Genomic DNA, 6770 nt, shown 5'->3' on the forward strand with positions numbered 1-6770 from the left:
GGAAGTTTCCCCTTTTCTCTCCCCGTAGATCCGTCGCTAATGCAAAGAGGTTACAACCTGGTGTTCTTTATCAAGACTTTTTGGAGGTTAACCTAAATTTTTTTCAAAAACAAAAAACCGAAAATGAAAAACTTATTTGTTTGAATAAAATGTTATTTTAAATTACATACATTACATATACATTCTAACACATTGATCGCCGTCGCGTCGACTTTTTATCAAAAATGTTATAAAAAAATTTTAATCTTAGGTACATTATATTCCGAAATGTAAATTTCAATTGATTTTTCAATCTTTCTAGTTTTTTTTTTTAGACAAAAACCCATATTATTTTAAGTATGCAATTTTTTCTTTCGTGCTACGATCATCTGGCCAGCTACATGTTTCTGACGACAAAAATTCAAGAAGTGAATACTAGGACTATCAGTTCATGCTGTGATTTATGGGTTTATTGCTTTAGTAAATATCTAACTATTGTTAGACTATTTAGTTGTGCGCAACTTGTAGTATAAAATATTCTTTGGTTTAAATACAAATTTGTTATTTTATAGAGACAAGAATAAAATAATCCAAAATGAATTGCCACAAACACAGCCATAAACTAAATTGCTGGGATCAGGTTTATGACCCCTACTCCCTTAATTCTAATTTCAGGTAACCGCCGCAAAGAGGTGATTCAGCCTAACAGATAAGCATTACAAGACATCAAAAGGTGTATTATTTTGCAATCAAATTATTTTCAAAATACTATTTCGAGTATTTGATATACAAAATACAAAATACTTTCGCCTCTAGTGTTTCAAATACGAAATACATAGTGTATTTTAAATAGTATTTGAAATAAAATGTAATTCGAATACGACCAATTCTGAAAGTGCATACTTGTATTATGTAAAAATAAAGAACAGCGTTATAAAATTACAAATAGTGAACTAATTCTTTAAAACGACATTGCAAAATGGCAAAAAATTCATTAAACCTAGTCTATCAAAAATATATTTTGTTGTTCCTTCATAAATTTTTGTTAAAGTAGATAAAATTACGCTTGGTATGATAAAAAAAAAAACATCCAACGAATTCTTTGTTTTAATCTAGTTAACACTCAAATAAAAATTAAAAAAAAAAATGTTATCGATAAAACGAAACTTGCCAACAAGCAATTCTAAGCGTACAGGAATCATTTTCAAGAATTTTAGGACCCTATTTTGAGTATAATCGCCCCCTGTATCAAGTTAGGTACTTTTATATGGCACTCATTGTATTATTAATTTTCTTATCTTAATTGGCAACTAACATAAGTATCTATCTCGACAAAAAAGTATATCTACTAAATAAATTATTTTTCAAACCATTTCAAACTAGTTTGACAAACAGTTTGAATTTTCAAACCTGTACGATTGACTAGTTTGGCTTGAGTTGAATTATTTGTCAGAAGGATTGACTTGAGTTTGACTTGAAATTAAATCAAACTCAAGTCAAGTTCAAACATTCAAGTCAAACTTGTGCAACTCTAATCAGATCGAAAAACTGGAAAATACATGTATTCAATATTTTTTTAAATCTATCGAATGAAACCAAACCCGACCCCCCAAGAAGGGGGTGGGGGATTACTTTAAAATCTTAAATAAGAGCCCCCATTTTTTATTGTGTATTTGGATTTCTAACGAAAAAATAAGTCACTTTTCTTAGAGAAAATAAAAAAATGGAAGGTCCCCACTAAAATGGAAAACTACTTTTTTTAGATGTAGGACCTATTCTTCACAACCCAATATTTCCCTATAACGCTCGGGTAGCTGCAAATTTGGAATACTTGTCTCCACTGCTATTATAATATAATAAAGCCCCTCATCCACCAGTAACAGTGCTCGTTTTAAAGTCCTTTTCAAGCACTACAAAAGGTATTGGTAGCATTATACCATTAAAATCGACCATTTCTTTACTATTTTAAGTTTAATACACCGAGGTGAAAAAAAAATATTTTTTCACCTATCATATCCCTTTTTGTATTATAACTAGAAGAATTATGAAGAAATTAATTACTTTGATTTTTTATAAGCTACAAATAGATCTTATATAATTATTTGTATCGTTAGATGCAAAATTTTTAAGGTATTCGTAAATAACCGTGCGAAAATGTATCATTCTTCAATGAAAATATCCTCTCACCACTTCCGTGGATATTTTCCCAAAAAGTTTTGGGGAACCACTCACAAGATAAAAGCGCCATAAATTATATAGACCGGGGCATTTAGCACCAAAAACATCGAATAACTCGATTTTTAAATACAGCCCCTAGAGCACCTAGAGACTTACAGTTCTTTGCATTGTTCAGGATGACGCCAGGAGAAAAGTCTACTATTCAAAAATGGGTGGAAATATACAGGGTGTAACGAAAATACAGGTCATAAATTTAATCACATATTCTGGGACCAAAAATAGTTTGATTGAACCTAACTTACCTTAGTACAAATGTGTATATAAAAAAAGTTACAACCCTTTGAAGTTACAAAATGAAAATCGATTTTTTCCAATATATCGAAAACTATTAAAGATTTTTTATTGAAAATGGACATATGGCATTTTTAATACAGTAGCATCTTAAGAAAAAATTATAGTGAAATTTGGACACCCTATAAAATTTTTATGGGGGTTTAGTTCTTTTAAGCCCCCTAAGCTTTTGTGTACGTTCCAATTAAATTATTAGTGTAGTACCATTACTTAAACAAAATATTTTTAAAACTTTTTTGGCTCTTAGTACTTTTTCGAAAAGTCAGTTTTTATCGAGATATTTTGAATATTTGTCAAATCCACCACATATTTGTATATGGTTAAGTACGATTATGGAGACGTTTAGTTTATGTTTAGTATAATATGTTTAGTTAGTAATAATATGAAAATTTATGTATGATTTACATTTTTAGGTATATTTTAAACCCTATTAAAAAAGAAGTCATATCTCGATAAAAGTTGCCTTCTCGAAAAAATACAAGAGGCAAAAAAGTTTTAAAAACATTTTGTTTAACTAATGGTATCGCAGTAATAGTTTAATTGGAGCGTACACAAACATTTGGGGGGTTTAAAAGAACAAAACCCTCATAAATTTTTTATGTAAACATATTAAAAAAGAAGCCGCAACTCGATAAAAACTGCCTTATCGAAAAAATACTAAGAGCCAAAAAAGTTTTCAAAATATTGAATTTAACTAATGGTACCACAATAACAATTTAATTGGAACGTACAGAAAAGTTTGGGGGGTTTAAGGGAACAAAACCCCCATAAAATTTTTATGGGGAGCACAAATTTCACTATAATTTTTCTCTTCGATGCTCCTGCCATAAAAATGCCACATATCCATTTTCAATAAAAAATCTCTAATAGTTTTCGATATATTCGAAAAAATCGATTTTCATTTTGTAACTTCAAAGGGCTATAACTTTTTTTGTGTGCATATTTGTACTAACGTAAGTTAGGTTCATTCGAACTTTTTTTGGTCTCAGAATATGTGATTTAATTTATGACCTGTATTTTTGTTACACCCTGTATAATTGCACTTTAAAGTGCATAAAATTTAACCAAAAGTGTATACACATGCCAAAATCAGTATACTAAGTACCAAATTTTGTTATTCACGAATTTGTTATTCTGAACACGAATACGCCATCAGAAATGACCCCGGATCACCTGGTGCCCAAGGTCACTGTAACGGATGGCATCTTCTAGAGTTTCGAGGGTTTTCGGCATTAAATTGATGCAAACGGATTACTCATGGACTTTTGGGGTCGCTAAACACGAATATGCCATCAAAATTGCCCTCCGGAATACCTGGTGCCCAGGGTCATTACTAGGGTACGTCATCTTCTGGAGTTTCGAAGGTTATCAGCAAGTTGATGCCAATGGATTAGTCGGGGTTTTTTTGAGGTTGCTAAACACGAAACCAGAACAGACCCCTGGAGCACCCGGTGTCCAGTGTCACTATGAAGTTTTCTTGTAGTGTCACTATCATTTTCTGGAGTTTCAAGGGTTTTTGGCGTTAAATTAATGCAAATGGATTACTCGAAGATTTTGAGGTCGCTAAATACGAATACGCAATCACCACCGAACTCCAGAGCACCTGGTACCCAGAGTTACTGTAACACTGTAAGGGACGTCATCACTGGAGTTTTGAGGGTTTTCGGCATTTAATTGATGCAAGTAGATTACAGTAGGGCTTCTGAAGTCACTAAACACGAATACGCAATCAGAACTGACCTCCGGAGCACCTGGTGCCCAGGGTTACTACTAAGAACGTCATCTTACAGAATTTCGATGGTTTTCGGCATTTGATTGACGAAAATGAATTACTGGTAGGTTTTTTGAGGTCGCTAAACACGAATATGACATCGGAACCAAGTCCCGGAGCACCTGCTGCCCAGAGTTAGTAAAAGGGACGAAATCTTCTGGAGTTTTGAGGGTTTTCGGTACTACATTGATGCAAATAGATTACTCATAGGTTTTTGGGGTTGCTGAACACGATTAAGCCATCAGAAGAGACACCTGAGCACGTGGTGCCTAGGAATTCATATTCATAGGAATTCACCGGTAGATAGGTTTCAAGTATTGCAGGGCGGCGACGCACAAACGAACGAACGAACGAACGGCGAACATACTTTGCGAATTTATAATCAAAAACAAAATTTTCGTTGACAATTGACCTGCCTCAGGGATTTTCTTTAAAGGTGCCTATTTTCTAAAAAATAAATTTATTCTATAATTTTGCCTCTCTCTGTAATATAGACACTATAATAATATCCTTGTAAAAGAGCTAACTGGCAAAACCCATCTGTACTGAGGAAGAATTTTAATGAGTTTTATTTATTAAAACAGCCAACGGTTTATATTAACATCTGTTATAAATGGTATAAAATAGAACAAAAATGATAAAATTTCTGGTTTGTGGTTGCACAATATTTTCAAATTACTTTTACTTTAATCTAAAAACAAATTACATCTGCAAAATATTTACCGGCTTTTTATTAATAGTATGTACGAATAATCACGTTTTACTTCCTATTTAATTTTTAAAGTTAAAATCGCCCCCGTTCTGTCTACAAATATTCAGCGCTGATTATTTTTTCGCATCAAAGCTAGAGCTCATTAGTTCTACATATTTTTTTTTCCTCTAAAAAGGCATTTTAGTATCTGTTTGATACTATTTAATATATGCCTATATTCTATCGTTAGAAGATCTTGTTTGTTTTTTGATCCTTATACACTATAAAGTTGTTAATGGAGAGCTTCCTCTGGACCCGAGAATAATAGCCTTAAGATGCTACGTGTTCTTAACTTTGTTGTATGGCATGGAAAGCTGGGCACTAAAAGTACACAACATAAAGAAATTGGAAGTAGTGTTGCCCAAAATCGGTCTTGGTCTTGCAGTCTTGGTCTTGTTCTTGCGTTCACGCAAGACCAAGACCAAGACCGCCTAATTTTAGCAAGACCAAGACCAAGACTTACCGTGCAAGACTTAAGCAAAAACAAGATTAATCCTGCGAGACTCTTGCGTCTTGCAGTTAGGACTGAGGGTCGTTTTAGGGAGTATATAAGTTCGGCTATATTTTTAGATACTCTATGAGAAACAACAAAAATGTAAAAAAAATGAAAATTGGATTTACGCGCATTACGAAGAATATCATAAACATACATAGCGAATCAAAGTATCCATTAAAGAAACACTTGACACATTTGACATGTACTCAGAGGTCATTGTTATAATGTAAAAATAAAATATTTTGTATATGCTTTCCCAGCAGTCGACTTCAGCGTGTCTACTTGAGTTGGAAACATATGGGAAACTTTTTTATTATTAATTTTACGAAAAAAAGTTATTCTTTATATAAAGTTCTGCATGCCCCAAAACCTAAGATTCAATTATCAGATATCAAATTTTCTCAATATTATACGAGGTATGTCAAAAAATATGAATTTCGGCTAAGGGTAAAGTACCTTTATTTCTCTCAATATCGAAAATTCTTATGATAAAAAGTTGTTTGGAATTAAAAACTAAGATGAAATATGCAATTACATGCTTCTTATTGAAAAAAAAAATATTTTTCTCAAATTTATCTATACCCAACATCGTTTTTAATTATTACAAATATCATAACTCGTTTATTATTCATTTTACGAAAAAAAGTTATTCTTCATAAAAAACTTTGCATGGTCTAAAATCTAAGACACAACCATGATATATCAACTTTTATTAATTTTATACGAGGTGTGTCAAAAAATATGAAATTCGCTCAATATTATAGCACCTTTATATTTCACAGTATTTCAATTAGAAGGATTTAATTGCATATTGACACATAGTTTTTATTTCTAAACAACTTTTTTAATAACCGTTTTCAATATTGTGAAAAATAAAGGTACTTTACTCTTGAGTGAAATTCATATTTTTTGACATAACTCTTATAAAATTAATAAAATGTCATATCTGTTGGTTGAATCTTAGGTCTTAGGACATACAGAGATTTTTATAAAGAATACCTTTTTTTCGTAAAAGTAATAATAAAAGAGTTATCGTATGTGTAATGAATAAAAACGAAGTTAGTATCAATAAATTTGAGAAAAATTTGGAAAATATTTTTTTCCAATTAGAAGCATGTAATTACATATTTGAGCTTGGTTTTTATTTCCAAACAACTTTTCATAATAAGAATTTTCGATATTGAGAGAAATAAAGGTACTTTACCCTTAGCCGAAATTCATATTTTTTGACATACCTCGTATAA

The sequence above is a fragment of the Diabrotica virgifera genome, chromosome 6, assembly GCF_917563875.1.
Source record: "Diabrotica virgifera virgifera chromosome 6, PGI_DIABVI_V3a".
NCBI classification, from domain to species: domain Eukaryota; kingdom Metazoa; phylum Arthropoda; class Insecta; order Coleoptera; family Chrysomelidae; genus Diabrotica; species Diabrotica virgifera.